Source organism: Pinus tabuliformis, chromosome 1_2 (genome assembly GCF_031772625.1).
Source record: "Pinus tabuliformis cultivar Carrire ecotype Pingquan chromosome 1_2, CPIR1, whole genome shotgun sequence".
In the NCBI taxonomy this organism is placed as follows: Eukaryota; Viridiplantae; Streptophyta; class Pinopsida; order Pinales; family Pinaceae; genus Pinus; species Pinus tabuliformis.
In genome coordinates this window covers 263,284,757-263,310,405 of record NC_142298.1, presented here as the reverse complement: position 1 = coordinate 263,310,405, position 25,649 = coordinate 263,284,757, and the positions used below count along the sequence as shown (strand labels likewise).

Genomic DNA, 25,649 nt, shown 5'->3' with positions numbered 1-25,649 from the left:
GCTTGACTTGGTATTTTACAAAAATGAAGTAATAACAGGACTGGTTGGGCAGATCCCAAGGTCCTCAAGGGGATGTTAGTGAGTGATTTGGGGATTTAGAAGAAAGGGTAATTAGACATGCCTCACTTGAGCTCTTCCAAAGGAAAATTGCCTAATACTTGTGATCTGAATAGTTGTAACAAAAAAAACATGAAATGGATCACATAGCTTGATTCTGCAACCACAAAACTACTTACCCAGCCTACTTACCTAGCATTTTTTCTTCTTTTTGCATGGGTGCACTTTGACTTGCAGACCCTGATTATCCTTTTTCTTTTGACTGCCCTCCTATCTAAATCTACACTTATTTCTTCCAAGGGCCCAGATTAAGCAGTTGGGTTCCTTTGTTTCTCTACCTATCTACAAATCTGCCAAGATTAAGCTTTTTGGACAGATATTCATTCTCTATATTCTAGAACAAGAAATTGAAACCTAGGGAAGCCAAGATTAAGCTGTTTGGCCTTCCCTTAACAGAAAATTCTTCAAAAAGGAATAACTCATCAAAATTGGAATACAGCAGTGGCATTTAGACTGGCACACTTTCATGGCCTCTTCTTTGGCCTCTTTCTGGAAATATGGAGCATTGCAGCATGCAAAGTATGACATATTTGGCATTTTCAACTGTCAATCATGAAATATGAACACCTATTGCAATAGGAGGCTAACAAAGAGTAACATTAAAAGTGCACTTACATGTAAGAAAGAGTATATCCAATCTTCAAGATATGCCAATATAGAAGCTCCAATAGAAAACGAAGGATATCCAAACATCAAAATTCATCCATTCATCAAAACTCATCCTCCAAGAAGGATAGTGAAATTCTCACAAGAGGAGATAACCCAATCCAAGTGATGATGATCAAAAGATTCATCACAGTTGTATTTATACACTTCCTAATGAATTTGACTTAGTTAATTAGGCATAATTTAGCCCCTCCAATAAAATAATGTGCATAAAAACAAAACTTTTGGTGACAATCCCAACAAATGGCTCAATAATGTAAAGATAATCCTCTCAAGAGGGTCGAATGATCAACAAAGTGAGTCATTGGGCCTTTAAGGAGGCCTAATGAAGTCCAAGGGGTGCCATAATGAAGAAATGGACTCCAAATATAGAGGATAAGGGGTTGGCCCCTTGTTATCCAATCAAGAACCTGTGGTGCTCCCGTGTGGGGGCACAAGGGCACCCTCATGGGTCTCCAAATGGATCAAATATGCCTATAGACCATCTGTAAGGGCTAGAGTAATGACATAATCCCTCCTTGTGTAGCGGGAGCCATCCTGGAACATCTGCCAAGTGTATGATGCAACTGTGGAAGTGGTCGGGCATGGTGAACCAGGTGCATCATCCTTATCCAAAAGGTGGAACACAAGCAATTAATGAACGTTGTTAGGGATCCATGAAGTAATATCTACTATGGTGGAGGCCCATGGCTCTCAACACTCATCCTACAAGTGCCAATGTGGCCCTTTGGAGGGCTAAGACCTTGTATAGGAGACCAGGCCTTAAATGAGGACCCAGCTGGAATCCTGCATAATATCTAATGCATCCCCATGCCCTCCAATAAAACAAATCATTATAATAATCAATTAATAATGCTTACAAATAACGGTATCAATGTGGCACTTGATGGTGGCATGCCCTTGCATAGTGGGCTTTGGCATGTACAAATGTCTCCAAGCTTAATAACAGGTTAACCAAGGACCCCTTTAGGTGGTTTCAACCTTTAAAGGGGGTGGCATGTCCATAATACATCCTTTAAGAGGTAGGTGGTAAGTGATATGATAATGGAATGGAGTGGGTGATTAGGGAATCATTCATACCACATGTGAAGGTGCATGGGTAGCTATAATAAGGGAAGCCCACACCTGGGTATATGAGTGTAGGAAGGAGAAAATTGTGGTACATGAGTTACCCTGGCCTTTTTTTTCCACCCTTCTTCACATGCTTTTTTCCTTTTATTTATTTTTCTTCATGACTGCTCAAGGCTCCAAGGGATGGAGATCATGATGTGTAATATATAGCAGTGGATACCCCCTTGAGGTGGGGATGTTCATTGCCCACTAGGCGTTGGTACAATCATGGGTCCCTTAATGATGGAGGGAAGTCATCTAGGGCCCATAGGAACCAGGGTGATGGCTATGAATAAGGGGTAGAGCTCATGTTTGGTTTTTCCCATGTGCAAATTTATATGTCCCAACCATCTTTTGCATTTTGTGGTATATTTCCTATTGAAAGTGGCCAAATTATGTTTTTTTTCTTTTACTTTTAGCTACATCAACATCTGGGGCATCGTTCCAAGCCCAGCCCAAGGTGTGGACAAAGGGAGGAGGAGGCTAATTCTACGTGGACCCATTAGACACATGTGAACCTAGATGGGAAAATAGATTAATGGGGCTAAAATGAGTGGAAGGGGAGTGATGTAGATGGTATCGAGAAGTGGGACCACACAACCAAAATTGACATTTCACATGTAGTTCTAACCCTAAATCCAATGGTTATTAAAGGAGATCCCACGAGACTAGGATACAAGGGTAACCACAAAATTGGGTAGTGGAGACAAGAATACAAGTCTAACTCACTCTTTCCGTTGAATCCCCCCACCAATCCATGCCCAAAAGTGCCCATGACAAGTAAGGAAAATTACTCAACTATACCAATGAAAATCCATACCTTTGGGGTCGAGAGGCCCACCTTCAAACATACATTCATGACAAGTGGTTGAGGGACCACATGGCTGGCTCAGGTGGCAGAGAAAATGATACATTGAGCTATCTGGGGGATGCAAGGGGCTACTAGCTTCTGGCTGAGGAACATCTAGGAGAAAATATTTTTCCTATATGCACTCAATGAGTCGACACTTCTTCATACATGTGTCATATAGATAGTTGGACTATTTTGGTTATGTTTATGGTATATGTTGCTTTAATTACACACTAAGCTAATGAACTAATTGGTTGCTTAGCTATGGCTATTATTGAATGTGTTGTTATGCTTTAACGATTATTATTTATTATGTGGACTAATCTGTAGGTATCCAACAAGCCTTTATCTTTTTTTCAAGATCCCCCTTTAGGATAGTACCATAACGTTTTTTAACGATGGATTATTTTCCCTACCAGTTGTGGAAGTCTCCCTTGTACATCTTGCATTGGGTGTCTCACAAAGCTCACTTTCGTTGTGCCCCAAAGAGGTGTTGTGTTCTCTTGTGTTTGATCGTGGCCAAAGCATATCTTTAAAACCTTTCCAATGTTGGTCGGGTTATATGACCATATGGGACTCCTCCACCAAACGATGTGGGACTCCTACCCTTACAATGTTGGCAGCATCTAGCACCGTCAATAGAATCTTGGTATCAATCATCACCCCTTGAATTTGTTAGGATATCATTGAAATATCTTTGAAGATCTTGAAAGCATCAAGATAGTTGGAGACATCATCAAAGAAGAAGACTCTTGGTGGACAAGTATCGTATTATTTCTCTATGTCTAAATATAGAGCTCATATGGGTTGTTTCTACAAGGAAAGAAATAAGCTCGTTGGATAAGCAAATTTCCTAGCATGGAAGAAAATGATTGATCTTGGCACTTATAGAGCATAAAGTAATGGAATATGTTCCTTGCAAAATTATTGAACCTAGAAAAGACAATACTCAAGAACTAGAAAAATATAAGAAGGGGGAAGTAAGGGCACAAAGGATCATTGTTGAGTCCATTAAGGATCAACATGTTCCATTTGTTGCTAATTTGAAGACTTCTAAAGCTATGTATGACAAGCTAGTGAATTTATACTCTATAAGTGCATCAGGGTAAAAGGTCTTTGAGAAATAAACTATACAAAATGAAGAAATTAAAGGATGAGGACATTGCATCCTTTCTAATAAAGATGAGATTAGTTGCAAGGACTTTCGGAGACAATTCTAATTCTAAAATGACCTTTTGTGTATTAAATTCATTGCCACCAGAATGGAGTAGTTTTTCAACAAGAATCTACTCTAAGAAAGAGTCAACTCCTTTTGATGAGTTGAGGGCTCAATGCGTTTTGGAAGAAACCAGGATCAAGGCAAAGGATGACATTTAATCACATGAACAATCTCAAGCCTTTATTGCTAGAATAGAGAAGCTAAAGAAGGGAAAATTTGGAAAATCCAGGAAGAAGCCTGGTATGTCCAAAGTTCAATGCTTTAGATGCGATGAATATGGACACTATAAAATGGATTGTCTAAAGAAGAAAAACAACAAAATAAAGCAAAGAAGCAAATTTCACATAGCCGAAGAAATGGGAGAACCTAAGAAGAATCCAAAGAAAGAAGATGTCAAATATTTTTACTATTAAGGAAGGCATCCTCTCTATCGGGTTTTTTGTCAAGCTAGTATTTCTTTTAGGATATAATGCATTGGTGTTTACTTTAGAAGTGTTTTTATTTATGGTATCATAAATAGAAGCATATGATAGTAGCTCTGAGTTGTTTTATACTAATCATCTAGTCTTTCAAAAATTGAGAAGACTGGACCATTTTTGCATATTATTCATTGAAGTATTATCTAACATAATGTTAGAGCATAGAAAATTTTAGGGGCGAATGTTCGCCCTTTGGCGAAATTAAGGGGTTTTAAATTTTTAGTAGGCCAATATTTTGTATCATAGCACATTTTTACAAATCACCTCAAATAGCCCACCTTATTTTAAGGGAGAGGGTAAAAAAGGTAAATTTAGCCCTTGAAACTAGGAGTTACAACCTTCCATTCGCCCATTTTCAAGAATAGGTTTTATTTAAGTGAATCCATTCGCCCATTTTCAAGAATAGGTTTTATTTAAGTGAATCCTATGGGCCAAATACCATATTTATAAAAGAGGTATGGTAAATTAATAAAAATATAAATAAATGAGAGGTATGGTAAATAAATAAAACATTTTTTATATTTACTCCATAAGTCACCTTATATACATGCAAGGGTGTAAACAAATAAAAATATAAGTAAAGTGGAGGTATGGTAAATAAATAAAACGTCCTTTTATACTTACTCAAAAGGTATGGTAAATAAATAAAAATATAAATAAACTAGACGTATGGTAAATAAATAAAACCTCTTTTTATATTTAGTCCATAACCCTTGTTCTATTTATGAAGGCTCAAGAAAGAGGTTTTATTTAAGTGAATCCTATGGGCCAAATACCATATTTGTAAAAGAAGTATGGTAAATTAATAAAAATATAAATAAACGAGAGGTATGGTAAACAAATAAAACATTTTTTTATATTTACTCCATAAGTCACTTTATATTTACGAACACTCAAAAAATGAGTTATATTTAGGTGAAACCTATGGGCAAAATACTATGGGACAAATACCATGGACTAGATTGTTATTAATACCACGCAAAAAAACATTATTAACCCTAATATTAGTATTAATAAAAATAAAAATGGCACATGGTATTGACCCATGGTATTTCCCTAGAATGTAGCCTATTTAAATGGGGGAATTAAACCAACATAGATCCATCTTTACTCTGGATCTACTAACCCCCGAGAGGTATCAAATATCGTGATATGCAAACTAGCATAGAGTGAAAAAATATTTGATCCCTATTTGGGCTTGGTGGATCAAGAGTAAAAATGGATGTTGTAATTTAATGTATGTTAAACATTTTAGCTTGGTTAAAATAAAAAATAAAATAAAATTCAGCTATTAATTTTATTAATTTTTATAAATTACTAATAGCAATTTTTACGCTCCAGGTTTATGATAACCCATGGTATTGACCCATGGTAATACCATGGTATTCATGTGAGCATAGACTATTTAAAGGGTAAATTCTATCATCTTAGATTCATCTTAATTCTGGGTCTACCAAGTGCTCAGAGGGATAAATAGATTTCATCCCCTAAGAGTGGTAGATGTGGAGTTAATATGGATATATGTTGGTTTTTATGATAATGAAGATATTAAATAGACTTAGGAAATTATATTGTAAAAACACATTAAGGTGAATGGTTAAAGCATAGACATTGGACAAATATATTTGTAAAATTCTGTTTTAAACTTAAACAAATCCAGGGCTAAAAGGAATGGATTGATTGCACTAGTCATCCTTCTATAACTTTCCAACATATGTTGTAGTAAATAAATTGTAATTTGGGTAATTTTTCTAACTGCAAACAGGAACATACTTGTGTATTGGCAGGGTGGTTACGAGGTCCCTAGAAGTGATGAATTTGAATTTTTCTTGGTTTTATATATAGTATTAGGTTTTTTCTCATGCTTTCTATGAATGACACGGGTGAATTTTATCCTACACCCACTAGGTTATCGATATCTAATTTCTGTAATTTTGATTTCAAAAGATATTTTAAAGAAATTCAATGATTTCATTTGTGTATTCAATAAACACAATATTCTAATGGAATTCTGCATTTGTGATTTGCCTATATAGATTCCATGGAGAAGTGTTAGTGGTGTGACATCAATTGTCCTCAAGCAGAGGCTTTAGTTTTACTCTTTTTGGAAGCATATACTTTCTTCCAACATTTTTGAGTTCCATGAAAAATTTGAAAGTCCTAATAGTATTCAATTATGGGTTCAAGAGAGACATAGTATTCAATTATGGGTTAAAGAGATCCACACTGAATGATCTATCGGCCTTATCTTCACTTAGTTTAATACTATTCACTTGGAGAGCCTGCATGTGCCCCCACTTCAAGAGCATAGTAAAGTCATGTAGAACTTAGAGAAGCTATCTTTAAGCTTTTAGTGAAGAATGGAAAAATGTATGGTTTCAATAACAACCAGTCAAGCATTAAGCTTCCAATAATGCTAGATTTTAGCCTAGAGCACTTTTGTGATTTGGAGGAGATGCCCCCTCGTATTTGTGACACACCTTCAGTTGTGAATTGGACTATTACTAACTGTCATTTCCTTCGAAAGTTACCTGATGAATTGGGGAACCTCAACTCTTTAAGAATGTTAAGGAAGGAAATAAAGTACATTATGCTAAGTTCTCTTATGCTTTTCAAGTTTTTCTTGGATATCTACAACGTTTCAGGTAGGAAAGTACATTCTGTTAATGAAAATTTGTCTTGATAGAAAGGCCCAATTACAAATTCTAATGCTTTCAAAAAACATTGTATAACTGTAATGTTTCTAAAAGGAAAGCATATTTTTTCAATTTAAGTATCATGATCCCATATTCCAACTTACTTTTCAGTAACCCATTAGGCTTTGTAGCTTTGAATAAATCCATGTCTTTTGATAAGATCCTCTTCCAAATTAGAATGCAGTTTCCTTTTGGAAATAACCACATACAATGTCTTGATTTTGTTATTGAGAAAATAGAGGTTGTGAAACAAGCTTGTGCCATAGAAGGACTTGATTCATTGATTATGTATCAATTATGGCTCTTGATGTAACAATATCCTGATTTTGTTGCTTGAAAATAGAGGTTACGCTTTACTATTTCACAGAATTTCTTACAATCTTTCCATAAGTATTGATTTGTAATCTCAGTCACTAAGGGATGACAGTAATGAAAAAGGTAATATTCCATGGTTTAAAGTTACCCTCTTACTAAATATTTAAATATATCACCACAATTTAACTGTTAGTTAAAGGAATTGTATTTGATTTGTAAACAATTCATTGCTTGATTTATAGATTTTGATTTTTTCCTTCTTTTATTTTTTTCTCGGATTTGGTATGAGATATCTTCCAATATTTGGGTTCCCTAGTTTCCCCACCATATCTATGAGGTTCAGATGCTATCATTAAATATTCTCAGAACGTTACAACTTTTCTAGTAAGTGTACTTTGAAACATTGTTGTTGCTTTTCCATTGTGTTAATGCAAATAAGCACTACAACTAGTGCCATTATTTAGATTAAGTGTCGAAATCTAGGTGGTCTTGTAATGATGGAGTGATTGTTTTCTAGCTACTAAGGCCATATGCATTTTTATCTCTTATGTTGTTCTGAGATATTCAAATTCAGAATAAGAATTGAGGTCTCGTTTCCATTGTAGATTGCAGTCAGTTTCTTGAACATAATATATAGTAGATTATATTTTACTAATCAACTGTGGATGTGATCCCTCGCAGGAAAGGAAATCCAAAGTGACTTTGATTTCACATTGATGTGTCAAAACATCCACACAGGAAAAGAGATTCAAAGTGACACTGATTTCACACTGATTTGTCAAAATGGAGGCAAGAGAAAAGGAAACTTTGTATTCAACAATGCTCTTAATTTCATATGTACATGCACAAACATATTAGTAGAAAATATTGAAGGGTTACTGAAGTAATATTTTCCATTCCACTACATTATTTACAGCTTGTAAATAAATAACTCGGAACAATTCATTACACTACTTGTTATTCTTTACTAATCAGTGGTTAAGATTTTGGTATTGAACTGGCTAAGATTTTTCTTCCTTCTGTGAAATTGTGTGTTCTATAATGCTTCTTTTCCATTCACTATGTATAGCATATAAAGTGTGTCTAATGGAGTAGGAATATTGGAAAGTCTTGTGATCCTTGAACTATGTTACAAGGCAGAAACCCAACGGGGCAGGGAAGGTGCATCCCCACAAAGGGGTCACAAATACCAAAGTTGGTATTGGCTAGTGCCTTGAGCTAGAAAACTTCCTTTACCCTTGTATTAACAGTGAATCCGGAGAGGATTCTACTATTATCTTTATAAGATTTATATTAGTTAAGATTGATGAATAAAATTCATGAGACATGAGCTAGGATGTCCTTGCAAGGTGGTTGTTGATTATTGGAAGCTATGATGGCCATTATGTCAGGCTAGGTGGTCGCACTCCCTTGATCGTGAGCACGATTGTGATCAAGATGGAAGACTTCATAGTCTGGATTGATTGTTTAGTAGTGATAATTAGTGGGCTCATTCACAAAAGTTTCTATTTCACTAATCCTTTTTATAGAGTTGTCAGATTCAATTTCCAAAGGTTTTAATTACACTATAGAGTTTAGTTCTGAGAGAGTTGTGATTCACAGTGTTAAGTATAGCAGCTATGACACTTGAATGAAGACAAGCATAGTAGATGTATCAGACTCTATTATAAGATTACCTGCATATTATAAGGGACTTGGTTGGCTTTTTTATAATTTTGTAAACAAGTTCCATTTCGTGGAAATGTGAAAAAAACAGTGATATTGCCACCATGTGGCTCTTGTCATATATGGTTTTATACTTTTTCAAAAAATTCTCTAAGAGTTCACAATGCTAAGATTCACTAGGACCTTACAAAGTTTTATTATTTAGTGAAAGACTCACCAAGATATTACAAGATTTTATAATTGAGTAAAATATTCGCCATGCCTGGCGAGAGATTCGCCAAAAAATTATATATACATATTATATTATTGATAAAATCGCCTTCCATTTTTCCTATATACCATGGAGATTCGCCCATTTATTATACATATAAATTTAAGGGGGTTTCTTAAAATTTTCCCTATGTTAGAGGTAGTCGTTTTGTTGAAGTGGATCATCATGATCCTATTAGAACCATCATCTTGGAAGGTTATTCAAAAAAGCATTATGACAAGGTTAGTAGACATTCCATATAGTATGGAAGCAATACTCTTAAAGGATGGAGGAATGTAATTGGTCAAGTTGCAAGCTCATTGTAGGCCATATAGCTAGATGATTTGATAAGAGTAGAGGAATGAATATTGAAAGTAAATATTGTCTAAGATTCATATGTACAAGATCTTGGACTATGCTTAGTATGATTATGTGATCTTTAAAAAGAAGAATTTGACTTACTCAAGGATGAATAAAAAATTAAGACTTTCTCTAGATTATGTGGAATAATGATTAACATCCAATGTAATCTCCATAAGGAATTTCTAACTTGGTAATCAAGTTCGATCCATGGGGACTCTAATGCATGAAGGAAGATCTGAGTGGAGATGGACCATAAGGATGTTTATGCTTGGATAAGAAGGTCATCATGGTGATGTAAGTCTAATTTTAATTGTTATTGGTTATCTAGTTAACATATTGTTTTTCTACTTCCCGGATGAGGGTGTTTAATATGCAGCGCAGCCCACAGGTGGTGCGTCACATGGGCATGTGTCAGCCCGGACGTGCCACGCAGTACCTTGCATCCTGTTTCATATGGGCGAATGCAGGTGATCCTCCGCGGGTGTTATTACCAGTCTTGTCTGCCTTTATTGTCCTCCTGCAAATCTGTGCGATGGCACTTCATATGCCGGGAGCCTCTGTCACATTCTTGCATTCATTCGAAGCTGCTGGGCACTCTGTTGCAGCGTTGGAGCATTCTCTGGTGAGGTGGGGGATTGCACAGGGACATTCTTGCTCTGTGGCAAACTTAGCAATGCAGAGGGAGCGCCTCAGAATGAGCAGCCGACGAGGAGGCTCTCGGGGTCGGGCTTCAGCTTAGAGGACCACAATTTCTCCTTCTTCCTCTGTCGAGGTAACATCTGACCCGCATTGCTTCCATGGTAGAGCAACGGGACGTGGCAGCACGCCTGGGAGCGGAGATATACCAGAATGCGGACATGCAGCGCATCCCACAGTCAGGTATAGAATACCTTGCACACTGGCAAACTCCACATTCATCATATCTGTTTCTGTCGAGCATTGTGGCAATCTCAGAGGTCAAGCTGAAGCAACTCAAGGAAACCCTCCACCGACTCAAGGGATTGTGCCCACAATAGATATGCAGGTGCCCACAATTGATCTGCAACGCCCTACTAGGGAAAGTTCCTCCCCAGCTACTCAAGCTTCCCTTGCGGGCCCAAGCGAACCGGCTCAGAGGATCCATAACAGCTCGGTGGTCCCTCTCTCTGACTTGGATGACTCCCAGCAATTTAGGGGCAAGGTGGAGGAAGAGCCCTATACCACAGACGATGATTAATTCAACCAATCAGTTCGCTCTCAGCAGCCTGGAAAGGAAAGCTACTCTTTGTTTTCGTACCTTGTTATTTGTATGTGTTCGGTTTCAGTCTGGATTTCAAATTCTATGTGTCGGCTATAAGGATCCATATGTTTATCAGTCCTTGATCAAGTAATGTCATGTGTCGTTATGTTAGTCCGTCACAGCATGTCCATGCTCAGCATCCAATTTTTGTACCTGTTCAATTTTGGGTATGTATAAATTTGGGCAAACTGTCAATCTTTTGGCAGGAGTTACAGGGCCATGGCCCTGCTATAACACTGATGTAATTTTTTGACTTTTTGTACTATAATAGAATAGCCTGATTCAAAAAAAAAAAAAAAAAACATATTGTTTTTCTACTAGGAATAATATTGCAGGAATATATGAAGGGTGTTGAGACAAGATCAACATATGATACCTGGAAATTATGAAGTCAAGAAGTCTCCATCTTGGGATTGATAGGTAGCAATGCGAGAAGATAACCTGAAGGGAAAGTTCATACAACAAGGAGATCACTTTCATGAGGAAGCTATGATCATCTTGAGGTTTGAAAAGGCTCAATATAATTCCTTCATTGATGATGACAAGATGAAAGTGATGTGCAATATTGAAGAATCAGATCCTGTCACAAAATTGAGGAAGAAGATGGCTCCATGATACCAAGGAAGGAAGGAAGCTTGATACAATGAGATGCGAAGGAAAGAGGGATGCATGCATCTATTAGTTGATACTCTTATGAAGACAAGCTATAAGGTTTGTGGTGTTGACTTCCCAAATTGAAAGGAAGTCTAGAATATCCTCTGGACTTGAGAGGGAGTAAAAGGGTCTCCTTAAAAAGGAGCAAGGATCTATTCTTTAATTAAAAGGAGAATAGGGATATCCTCTTTGGTTGAGAGGGAGTGAGATTGGACATCACTTTTTCATTCTCTTCTTCATGTGTCATGTACTTGACGAGGACTAACAGTCTCAAGTCTAAGTGAAGGCCTTGGAGAGAGAATGGTGGAGGATTGGATAAGCATATGTGGTTTCCTTGAGGATGTTAAAATTATGCAACTGTGGTGAAATTCCACTTTGGACAACTCATATTATGAAGATAATAACTAAAATAGATTCCTCTTTTCGAGAGGACCAAAATCGACCTAAAGATCACCTCATTTAGACTACAAAAAGTTAGTTTTTGAATTTATTTTATCCACTCATGTATATTGGAAAAGGTCGACCCTAAGCACATGTACAATTGGACAGGTCGGCCTCAACATTAAGTGGACCCTCATGGAATCCTATAAATAGAAGATACCTTAAGCTCATTTGGACGCATTTGATCATGCCATGTTCCCTTCTCTTCTATTGTCTTGGTTCGCACAAGTCTGACAAAAAAAGTTTGCACAAGGGTCCAAAATTATAGGGTTTAATCTCGCACGGATCTAGAGTTTTTATTTCCTGCATTCACACATGTAATTGAGTATTTTCGACCCCAGATGCATGCACAGTGGTCAAGGGTGCGTCTAGGAAGTCTCAGACGCTCGCACATAAACCTGAAGGGGGCATCTGGGATTTCTAGAACAAATCGGGCAGTTTGGTCCCCAGACGCATGCACGAAGTGGTCAAGGGTGTGTCTGGGAAGTCTCAAACACTTGCACATAAGCCTGAAGGGAGAGTCTAGGGTTTCTGGAGCAAATTGGGCAGTTTGATCTCCAGACGCACGCATATAGTTCACCAGGGAGTGTCCAGGACTGCCTTAGTCGCTTGCACAACTCTTCCTCTGTGTGTCCAAGACTAAAAGATGAAATTTTAGTATTTCAAAGACTCCACTTAGTGACAGAAATGTTCAGGAGTTGACTACAGACAGTGACAGTACCTTACAGTCCTCAGAATCAGGGTTTTGAGTATCAACATGATTAGGTTCATTTCATGGATGTCATAGTTGTTTCACTGGTTAGTTGCATAGACGAAGATTTGGATCATTGTACTCTCTTTTCCTAAATCATTTGATGACAATCTAAGAAGAATAATTTTCAAGTGCTTTCCCCATATTGGGTTTTTCCCTGGTCTCGGACCAATCCTGGTGTCTCTATGTGTGCATGCTTTTCTTCTATTGTTCCTTTATGTTTCGCTGCATTGATGATAATGATGTTGTTCTTTCTACATAGTTGCATATGTTGATGAATAATGATGTAAATCTAAATAATGTAATGATGATATGGGGTGAACTTAATGTGTTAATGAAGAAATGCAATTATCTAAGCAAAGAACAATATAACCCTACGAAAAATTAACATGGAATCAGAGTTGGGTTGAAGAAAAGTCGTGGAGATCATCGTGATGATGACACCTTTGATTGAAGCAAGAAGAATTCTAGGGTTTGAAGAACACCCTAGGCAACTTGGTTATTAGTGTTAGCGTTTGAGATAAACACTGGTTTATGGAAAAATATGAGATGTGAAACCTAGTATGGTCAATGTGAAGATACTCAAGCACTTGTGAAAGATTTGATGAAGCCCTAGATGGGATAATCCCTAGTAGGCCTGGTTGGTTGATTGAAGGCAACATTGGTATGTGGACAATGGACATTAATGGCTCTTGAAGGTTGGTTCAAGAGGGAGAGGATCACCTCTCATTGAAGATAAGTATCTCTTGACTTATGATGCTTCTTACTTTTGTTTAGACTTATGGATCTGATTGTTATGTTTATTGTTTATACTTCCTGCATATGTATTTGAGTATATGGATGTTTCTAACCTCCTTGATGAGATGTGATGAGTGGATCCTTCTTGAGGATCATTTGAAATGCAGGAAGGATGGCTAGAACTGGAAAATGTAAAGAGGCACTATATGAACAGGTGACACAAGTTGCCTATGTCTAATGAGAATGTGCACAGGTATTTGAACACTACTGTGGAGCACCTGGAAGGTATGCTTTTGACTAGCAATCTAGTGGTTTTTCAATAATAGTTATAACCTTTTCTGCATTATGAGTTCAAAGAAGATAAAGGGTTTTGATAAAATGTGCAACAATCGATAAAGGAAGCTTAAGTGCTAATGATTGACGTTTTCTATGCAGGAAGACGCGAAAACAAAGGATCGGCGATTGAAAGCAAGAAGCAAAGAGAAAATAACTACTGTCCCGCCAACAGGGAACCGGATGCGGACAAGATCAAGTAAAATTAGAGCCGAATAGCCCAAAGAAAGAAGGCGGGATACTGAGACGGAGAACGCAAGAAGGGAAAGAGAAGAATCGAACGATTAGCGAATCCCTCAGGATCCTTGATCCTGAGGGATCGCTGCTTTAAGTTATCTTTTGATTATCTAGATACCTCCGTCATTTCTGTTATATAAAGGCACCACGCCATTGAATGGAGGAGGACTGTCTTTGTAATTTTCAATTCCAGAACCAACTGTAATTATTGAGTCTCTCTGAGACCTGACTTTGTTATACTTTCGTTGATGCAATTAATATAAAAGACTTGGTGTTCATTTCGTCTCTGCATCTGGAGTAACCTCAGGCAGTGTTCCATTGGTAGCCAAGGGCCCAGCTCCGAAGGACACTTGCTTTTGTACTATTATACTGTGTGGTTTGTTTATTTCCATTATTTAAGTAATCTGATACATCTTCTATATGATATGCTATGCTTCGTTATAACTGACATCTGAATGAGTTCTTTTATCTCATGTCTCTACATTGTATAAGTGGATCCATTCGAATTACGTCTTTCAGCTATTTCTGTAGCGGAATGTTTGTATGAATATTATTGTTATCAGATCCATGTGAAATAGTACTTGCAAGACTCGAAAGCAATATTACCTCGTTCAGGAACATAGTCGTATCATCCATTATTCTCAGATTGTTGTAGTAGTAGAGAATGTGTACATACGGTTGAGGATTGTTGTTCCATTATTGTTGTTCCATGATTGCTGTTCCATTATTGTTGTTCCATTTCCAGATTGCTGTTCCATTTTACTTTTCGCTGCTTGATTTACCTGCCTTTGTTGTTTTAGTGTGAGAGCAGGCCTAAGGCTGTCGTGAGCCTCAGCAAGACGCTGCTTAGCCCCAGACCTATAAGTCCATGCTCTGATTTCCTTTCTTTATCAGTTTCTAAAGGGATAGGTTATTGTTTCCATACCCTTGACTGATCAACTGCCTTGCGTGATTTTATCTTTTGGGTTAGTTTCGTTACAGCTTAGCATCTGTTTCCTTTCAAACCATTAGGACACTATACTACCGAGCATTACTCGGACAAACAGCCTCGGATTGAGTTACTCCTTGCAATAACAGAACGTTCCCGGATTGACTTATTAATGTAGGATAATTAGCGGTGTGAGAGACCCTAGTTACAGCTCTACAACTACAAGGTATTGTTTCAATGTTATGTTTCAGCTATTAAGCCCTAAGGTATGATGAGAATGTCTCTTTCTTTAATGGCTCATACATGCATATGAAAGTGACTTGGATTTATGTTTCCTATGATGAAATGGTGCACCTGATGTTGAACATTTTGATCTTATTGAAGTCTATGAGGCTACCTAATGTTGATACATTGATATACTTGATGTTTGGCTAACATTTATCTGTTGGATATCTTAATCCTATAAAGAAGGCTAGCACCTTAACTCTAGTAGATGATACTCTTAATACTTGTCATGTGTAAGTCATGATAGATTTCACATAGAAGGATAGCTCATTAACTCTTATACATGATGCTATTGATAATGCTTGTGATAAGCATTATGAAAGCATGTGGAAAGAGAGATTGACACTCTTGCTGTTTTGGTAAAAGCTTTATTGAATGACCTTAATTGATCCTATTGATAATGAAAAGCATGATGATAGAGGTATAACTATGAGATTGATATTCTAAAGGCTCATACTACATGTGATCATGTCTTGATGACATATGGTAAAACTGAATGCCCTAACTTGATAGAAAGTGTTATTGTGTTCATAATCTTCAAGATATGATGTTACATCTGTCTGTTGCTTTGAGTCTAACCCTTGATGAAGATTGATGTCATGATGTTGATGACCATGAATAGATATATATTTGATTTTATGATCTAATAGATCTATTCTTGCATGACATTATTATAGACAGGATGATGACATGAATGAAGAGGAATGAAGTGGATTCCCATTTAGAGGGAGAATCTCTCCTCTAGATTATTACTCATATTACTATTTTCATTATATATTTTGTACTATTGAAGTATGATTGATATGCATATGACATTGTTGAATTGCAACAAAGTTCTGATCTAAGATAAGATGAGTTTTCTCTGACTCAAAGCCTCAGTCGCATGGAAGAAAGGTTATAGGTGTGACTATAGCCTCCCAGTGGCACAAATACAAGCTCAAGGGTGCGACCAAGGCCCTGAGATAAGTTTTGGGCTGATTTTACCACAGTCGCTCGAATAATATCTTTAAGAGTGCGATTGTGGGTCCCAATCGCATAGAGGAAGGCCTATGTGTGTGTTTGTGCCTGCAGAACACAGAAAAATGAAGTCTTGTGCATGAAATCAAATTTTCACCTGAAGGATGTCAGTACTACAGTTATGTAGCAGACAACAGAAAGATCTGAGAGCAGGAAAAGTTTGAATGTTTTCTATAATATGAATATGTAGACTAAACTTGCGTTTGCAGGTGACCGGGATATAGATATGTCATTATGCTTATAGTTTGTGTTACAAGAGCTTGATTAAATTTGTTTGACTGTAATAGATGAGCAATGTTTGGAGTTCTGACATGATGCTTAACAATGACTTAGAACTTGGACTTGATGATTAAGATATTTTTTGGACTACAAATATCTCTATGATAAACAATTTGGTTTTGATTTGATGATTAATTATTTGACTTGAACACTGATGATTCTCCTTATATGAGCATAATGACTTCCAATGACTTATATAGGTATTCAAAAATGGTTTGGTATTGGCCTCCTTGTTCCTTGCACAATTGACAGTATGATTCAGTATGAAGATGGAACTTGCATATCTAGTGACAGAAATGACTTGTATTATGATTATGAGAATGACTTGATGAAGTTTGGATTGGTATTGCATGATAGATGAAAAATTTGTTGGCATGATAATAAATGAATTCAAGACCTTATATGAGCTCTACGTATCACTTGGTTGAAATAATTGATATTGTAGTTTTGATCTGGCTTCTAAACTTTGAGGAGTTGACTTTGTTGATGTGATGGTACAACATTGATTTATGTAAGTTTGACTATGTTGGCTTAGTAAGGAATTATGTCTGCAAAGATAATTGCATGCAGCAAGCTCCCCAATGTAGATATGTCCATATTTGACAGTTATCTGATGAAGTCAAGATCATGAATTCTAAGGTATCGCTTTGATTTTGATTATGGTTTTGGTTTTATATATTGATGGTCTACTCTTGACAAATGATGATACTCTGGTGATCTAAGTAAGGGAGATGGCTTCTTAAGCTAGAAATGATGTATCATGGCGTGATGAATTGATTTATGGAATTTGGGAAAGAAATTCTATATTGCAAAGCTATTGAAAAATGTTTTTGAATAATGGAAATGAAAATCCTTGGACACTTTGATTTGAAGTTCAATATGTTGTTGAATTTGACATGGCATACAAAAGTTGATTGAAGCATTGATGTTCCATTTTTGAACACTCGTCCATATATATGATGTTCATAGCACCTGAATGAGTTCATGATTGAGCTGCTTCATTCACATTGAGTTTACACCAAGCATCCTTTGAGATATCCGCATAAGATGATCAATTCTTGATCTAAGATATTTTTTTATGAAGTGTGACTGCATGGATGTATTTTTGACATTTTATATTATTGTTGATTAACACATTTGGATATTGCTTTAGTATGAGATCTGACATGATATCTTGGATGAGAGGTTCATAGCACGACTGAGATTGAGTATGATGTTGCTAGCATGGCTAGCTGCGAGGCAGGATGTAGAAGCTCCTTAGAGATCCATTTGATTAGGATCTGAATATGACATGGATACATTGTGATGACAGAGAATCCCATATATATAGTTGGGACTGAGATACTTTCATATATTGAGTCAATGCAATTGTTCGAGACAAGCTTAGGCTTGTGATTGACACCTCCTTGAGAGGAAGGATGATTATGGTATCCTTTTGTGATTTATATGATTATTTATGATCTAACATAATATTTGATTTGATGTCATGTATGAATAGGAAAAAAATGTTATTGAGACAAGTAGATAACAGTAGTGTTGATCGAGGACATTGAGCCAACTCTTCCTCCCTGTCTGAACAACTAGGGAGAGGAATTGAGATAGAGGACTCCTGGGGTTGAGAGAACTCTAGAAAATATGGTATGATCCATATATGTTACCCATATGTTTGAAGATGCTTCTCCCCTATCTTCATAGGGTCAGAGAATTTTTCTCCCATGTTTGGTCTTTATAGAGTATACCCTAGTTGGAATCATACCCACAAGCAGGGCTTGTCGGAAATACCGCTCCCCATTTGGCCAACGAGTTGAGAGTGTACTTGGGGTGTACAACCCAAGTCAATTATGATGCAAGTGTTCTACCACATGACTATTCAGGGTCATCGATGGGAAGATCAATAGGCAATAGGATGGGTTGAGATAACCCTATGCGGTTCCAGGTTGAGATTGATCTCCCCGATGTGATCCCAGGGTCGAGATGTGTTCCCCCATGTGTTTGGATATCCTATTGCTCGACATGGGGTGAGAGTGTCCGGTAGGACCTTCCCCACTGTCATGGACAGGAGGTGAGAGTGTCCAATAGGACCTTCCTCGTTTTCATTGGTTTGTAGGTGGAGACGTGCTTCCTGGTGATATGCTCTTCGATGATGATTGATGATGAGATTCCGAGTAGTATCCCACTGACAAATATTTCGGACCATATTCCGATGACAACTTCTTCTTTTAGATTAGAGAATGTTCAGCATATGAGTATAAACAATCAAGAGATAAACGTGAATAAGCAAGGGATAGGTCGAGATGTACATTGATGTTTTGTGATGATGAGATACTTGAGATGGTCATGGCATGATGACTACATGTCAGAGATGGTCAATGACGATACGTGATGACACTAGAATGGCATGTTGATCGATGAATAGATATCGACAGGTGGAATTATCCCAAGTTGAGAGGGAGGGTTAAATTTATGCAACTGTGGTCAAATTCCACTTTGGAAATCTCATATGATGAAGATAATAATTGCAATAGATTCCTCTTTTCGAGAGGACCAAAATCGACCTAAATATCACCTCATTTGGACAAGCAAAAGTTGGTTTTTGAATTTATTTTATCCACTCATGTATATTGGAATAGGTCGGCCCTAAGCACATGTACAATTGGACAGGTTCGCCTCAACATTAAGTGGCCCCTCATGGAAACCTATAAATAGAAGAGACCTCAAGCTCATTTGGACACATTGATCAAGCCATCTTCTCTTCTCTTCTATTGTCTTGGTTTGAACTACAGGGTTGAAGCTCGCACGGATCTAGGGTTTTTGTTTCTCGGACGCATGCACGTAACTAAGCATTTTCGACCCCAGACACATGCATAGAGTGGTCAAGGGTGTGTTTAGGAAGTCTCATATGCTCACACATAAGCCTAAAGGGAGTGGTTGGGGTTTTTGGAGCAGATCCGAAATTTTGGTCCCTAGACGCACGCACAGAGTGGTAAAGGGTGCATCTTGTTAAATTGGCAACTAGGGCCAAACTCCATGTGGGTCGGCTTATTTATGGCAGCTGATATTTTTATTGGATCCCTCTCGTCGAGAGGTGTAGGATTGATCCAAAGATCATCCGATTCCGATAAGTATTTATGGAGATATGAATTTATTTTGTTTATGTAATTATAGTCAAGCCGACCAGCTCTTATGTAGGCTCTAGAAGCCCAGCCGACGTGTCTATTCATCATCCTTGTTTTGGTATAAATAGATGAGGATTTGATATCATTTACACACACTCTTTAGGCAATCTCCTCTCCACGTCTGGGTTTTTGGTGAAGGAGAGAGACACTAAGAGTATGCCGGGCTAAGTCGTTGATGCCCTAGCCGCAGGTAATACCCTAGACGCAGTAATGCCCTAGCCGCAGTAAGCAACAGGCTTATGAAGAGAAAGAATCTCACATTTCCTCTGAAATTTCGCTTGAAGGCGCAAAACTGCAATAAGGGTTTGACTGCACCTCGTTTGGGTTTTAGGTGCAGCCACGATCCTGGATAAATGGAGCAGGAATGACCTCGTGTAAGGATGCAGTAGTGATTTGAGTTTTGTACATTCTCGGCATGTCTATGAATTGCAGTCTTCGTATTACAATGATAGGTTGATCTCGCATGACAGAGGTGCAGTTATGAACACAGCTCGGAGGACGCAATATTGACCAAAGTTCTGGGCTGAATTCACTCTCGGCATACCTATGAATTAAACATATAATACGCTGGGCACTCAAGCAAATGAAACAACGCATGGAGTAATACGCTGGGCACTCAAGCAAATGAAACAACGCATGGAGTAATACGCTGGGCACTCAAGCAAATGAAACAACGCAGGTCATACATATAATACGCACAGCAAAAGCACAGCAATTCTATATACGCATCAGCAAATGAAACAACGCAGGTCATACATATAATACGCACAGCAAAGGCACAGCAATTCTATATACGCATCAGCTAATATACCACGCGGTCATGGAATATGGAACGCAAACGCAATGATGGAACGCGGTCATATAATACGCTGTGTATGGGTATGGAACGCTGTCATACCCTAGATCTGGCAGCGTGATTGTCATAGATCTGGCAGCATAAGATGCGTGGACCAATATATATATACGCTGATATGGGAATGAAGATATATTGAAACGCATACATGTAAACATCTCATACATGAAACGCAGTCATCGCATTATACATGGAACGCAGATGTCAACGCTGGACAGTCATACGCATTAAATGTAAACGTTGGACGCTGGGCAGTTATATATACGCTGCATCATGATATTATATATACGTTGGCATCATGGTCTTATATATACACTGGCATCATGGTCTTATATATACGCTGAGCAGACAAGGATGCCACTGTCATCAAGCCGCAGTGATGAAGAGGTAAACCCAGTCATGGTATTGGAGGAATACCAATATGCTGTGTATAATGAGATTGTGTGAACTATAGCCTAGCTGCTTTGCTAGGCTGCAAGCCATAGCAAGCAGCTAAGGCTGATATCAACAGCAGCAAAATATGTACAACATGATGATGGAGGGCACTAAAGTTGTGTACAACAACTCAGCAATAGAACAGTATGATGCAGCATGGGCAGCATGAAGCTTGGTGAGATCATGGGTGGCATGAAGAATGATGATGCATGAGCAGCTGAAGTATGAAGTCATGGACAACTTGATGTATGGGCAGCACAGTGATCATGAGCAGCATGAAGATACATGATGCAGCATGATGATGCTACACGGTAAGGTGCAGCAGATGAACAAAATGGATAGGTAAAGTCATCACCTAGGAGATTCAGTTGAAGCAGAATGTCTTCAACTGATCTCATCATTATAGGAAATGATCTATGCTCAGAACCAGATAAAGTCAAAGTGTTGACTTCTGTTGTAAATGTATTATCTCTCTCTCTCTGCTGAACTTTGAAGATAAAAGAAGATTTGATCAAAGGGTTTCCCCACACATTGTGGGGTTTGTCCCTGGCTCGCGCCATATCTTGTGTCCTCTTGCCTTGGCTTGTCTTCTGCGATTTATATTTATGTTCTATCTGCAGTTTATCTTAATGTTGATGTGATTGCTAACTGTGAAAATTTAAATAAATTGCTCTAGCATAGAACATACCGAATATTAACAGTCTGGGAAGTCTCAAACGCTCGAACCTAAGCCTGAAGGGAGCATCTAGGGTTTCTGGAGCAGATCGAGTAGTTTGGTCCCTAGACGCACTCATACAGTTCACCAGGGAGCGTCTAAGACTACCATAGTCGCTTGCACAGCTCCTCCTCTGTGCATCCGGGACTAAAAGATGAAATTTTAGTATTTTGAAGACTCTGCCTAGTGACAGAAGTGTTCAAAAATTGACTACAGACAGTGACAGTACATTACACTCCTCAAAATCAGGGTTTGAGTATCATCATGATTAGGTTCATTTCATGGTGTCATAGTTGTTTTACTAGTTAGTTGCATATATGAAGATTTGGATCATTGTACTCTTTTTTGATGAATCATTTGATGACGATCTAAGAAGAATTTGCAAGGGTTTTCCCTATAGTGGGTTTTCCCTATAGTGGGTTTTCCCTGGCCTCAGACCAATTATGGTGTCTCTATGTGTGCATTATTTACTTCTATTGTTCCTTTATGTTTCGTTGAATTGATGATAATGATGTTGTTTTTTCTAAATAGTTTCATATGTTGATGAATAATGATAAAATTCTGAATAATGTAATGATGATATCGGGTGAGATTAATGTGTTAATGAATAAATGCAATTATCTAAGAAAAGAACAATATAGCCCTACGAAAAATTAACAGAGGGTAAAGCATCTAAGAAATGAAAGGGACAGATGCTCTTTGAGACAGGTGTCCAAGATAAGAGTAGTCAAAGAGGACTGATATTCTTTGAGGATTTAGGTTTGGAAATCCAACATAAGGATACATTAAGGGAATTTTGAAGTCTAAAATGGGTCTCCTAAGAAAAATGCACAACCAAAATAAACTTTATAAGAACCAATAGGATTCAAGATGATGATGTCAACCATGGGGGATGATTCACCATTTTTTGAGTAAAAAAGTAGAAAGATTAAGAAAAAATAAAATAATAAAACTATTTTTTCAACTCATATTTTCAACTTATCTACCTAAGTTTTTACTCAAATTTCGAGTGGCAGTACTCATTGGATGAGAATTTTAATTCTTCATCCAAGGAGTACCCATATTGCATACTTTCGATGGACCCTACTATACGAAAAATGAGAAATACATGAAAAAATGTGATCAACGAAAGTATGCGACATGGGTATTCCTTGGATGAGGAATCAAATTTTGTATTCAATGAGTGTTTCCGCTCGAAATTTGAGTAAACCCATAGGGAAATAAGTTGAAAATACAATTTGAAAAATTTGTTGTCTTTTTTCCCTCTAAAATTTGATGATTTAATCTAATATTATTTTTTATTTCCACTATTATTTTATAATTTCCTTAGTAGGCCCATTTTAGACCTCAAAATTCCCTTAATGGTCCTAAAAGAACATACCTTGTGAAAATTTGGATGGGGTATGTGCTTGAAAGAGGTAATAGAATATCACATGTAAAGCCTCCCAACATAATACTCTTGAATGAAGATGAGCTTATCTTGTTAGGCCTCAAAGACAGTGTTGATCATAATGTTGATTCTTACAGTTGGCTTATCAATCTGACTCTTTTTATGAGAACTCTTCAGTCTGAGAATGTTGTTCCAATTATATAATTATGAATACCTCCCTAGTTAAGAGGGAGTGTTGGAAATGTAACTAATTTTGGTCTTCATAATTGTTATTATACTCATTTCAATATGTATCTTATGTAACAAACAAAAGAAGAAAAAGAAAAAGTTATCATTTTAAAGAATGGGTTTCATGCTTATTATTGATGGTCTTCTAGGTAAAGGATGTTCTTCGTGCTTCTAGGGAATTTTAGATCATAGGATTTATTGTCATGAGTCAAGAGATTCAACATCATGATTATAAGACCCTTCAGGGAAAAATGTATCTTGAAAAATAATTTATTTTGAGTTTAAAAGGTCCTCGAAACCTCAAAAGCATAAGTCGGCCCTAGAAGAGACAAGTCAACCTAAAGAGGGGCTATTCGACCTCTTAGAAAGGCTATATATAGAGACATCTTCAAACTCATTTGGAACTTCATCATCTCAAGTTCGATTTGCAATAAGAAGGACGAAAAGGAAGAGCGAAGGACAAGAAATCAAGGAGTAAACCCTAGCAAGGAAAATAAGTCAATTTTTTGGGCATTTTCTCTCACACGTGCGAGTTTCTAGAGTAACTACAGGGCCCGGAATTTCTACAGTAACTGCAGGTCCAAAATTCTATTACGAGGGGGGTTAATATCTTGTTGCAGGTGCAGTTCTGGAAGGGTTTGTTTATGGTCGACTTGATTTGACTTTGACCTAATTGGAAAGTCTCTTTGGAGGGCTGACTTGGTGTTAGAGGAGGACTTGGTCTAGGGTTTTTTGGTCTTAATTGTCTCATTTGAATCAGACTCTATAAAAAGAGGAGATTTTCTAGGTTTTCCCTTTGGAGAGGTTTTGCCCTGGATTGTAGCCTAATTTATGTGTCCACTATTTTTATTATTTTTGTTCTTGATAATTATTTGATGAAGAAGGTATAATAAGGAAACATAAGAAGATAAATAAAGTTCACATGCAATTATTAAGGTTAATGACAATTTGAATTAATGACAACCACATTGAATTTTCCAACCGGTCCCAATGAAGAGACACCCATTCGTGAAGGCATAACACTAATGGAATTCAACCTCCTTCACAAAGGTACCATTCGACCTCACACAAGAAAGAATATTTTGGGAATCCAAGTGAAGGACAAGCAGGATGAAGATCCCTCTCTTTCTTTAGCTCGTGTTTCTTTCTCTAGGCCTCGCACATGTGAATTTTGGGCAGTAATTTCTAGGCAGACAAAGTTGCAAGGCTGAAATTGCAAGGTCGAATTGCAGGTTGAGTTGCAAGGCTGAAGTTGCAGGTTCGAGTTACAAGGCCACGTTGCAAGGCAATTTAATAGTTTGACTTGAGGGTTGTGGACCCAATTTGACCATAAGCTTTATTGGTCAGTTTGACCTCATAATTGACTAGCTACATTAGATGTATCTCTTGTTGAACTAAAAAAATTCTCTAAAAAGAAGGTTGTTGGGTTTTCCCGAGGTAAATCTCGTGTTCTCTTTGTAAATTGTGATCTCTACTATCTTTATGGTATTTGCTTGAATTTTTGAAGTGTAATTGCTTAATCATAAACTGGAATTGTTAAAAGAAGATATATATCATTGGAAGTAATTACTAGTATCTCAGAAATATTGTGCTTGTATCTATTGCACTTGAAAATTAAACACAAAAATTTACCTTCCATCCCTACAATTCTCCCAAATCTCAATAGGCCAACCCCTCTCCTCTATGCGGAAATAAATTATATGCTAGAGGGCAAAAGGAAGAAAGATAAGAAGAAATTCACCTCTCACCAGCTATTAGTCAAATGGCAGTTCAATAAACATGAGTTTAGTGATAAATACTTTGAAATAGGTGAATTGGTGCTAAAGTGAGACAAAGCCAATGAAGCCAAAGATAAATACTCTAAATTTCAAAACCTATGGCTTGGTCCCTACCATAGAGCTTAGCAAATTGGGGCTAGCACATACCCATTACAAAGCCTGGAAGATGAACTAGCCCTCAAAACATATTTCACCTCATTGCTTCAAATAAATAGCCTTGTACCATAAAACTTTTGCCTTTTCATTCTTGTCGTTATTCATTGTTGTCTTTTTAGTTCTTTCTTTTAGGTTCTACACTTGTTTTCTTTTTCTTTTGAATTATTTGTTAATGTTGAGATTTCCAAATTTAGCTATTACAAAAATTGATCTGCCCATATTTGTTCAATGATGAAAGTGAGGTGG

The 25,649-nt window shown here is 37.3% G+C and overlaps 1 pseudogene; it reads left to right on the top strand.

Annotated features, from left to right (window-relative positions):
• LOC149205363 (isocitrate dehydrogenase [NAD] regulatory subunit 1, mitochondrial pseudogene) overlaps nucleotides 1-10,469 on the top strand; it is a 38,540-nt pseudogene extending 28,071 nt beyond the window's left edge.
• The last annotated feature ends 15,180 nt before the right edge of the window (nucleotides 10,470-25,649 follow it).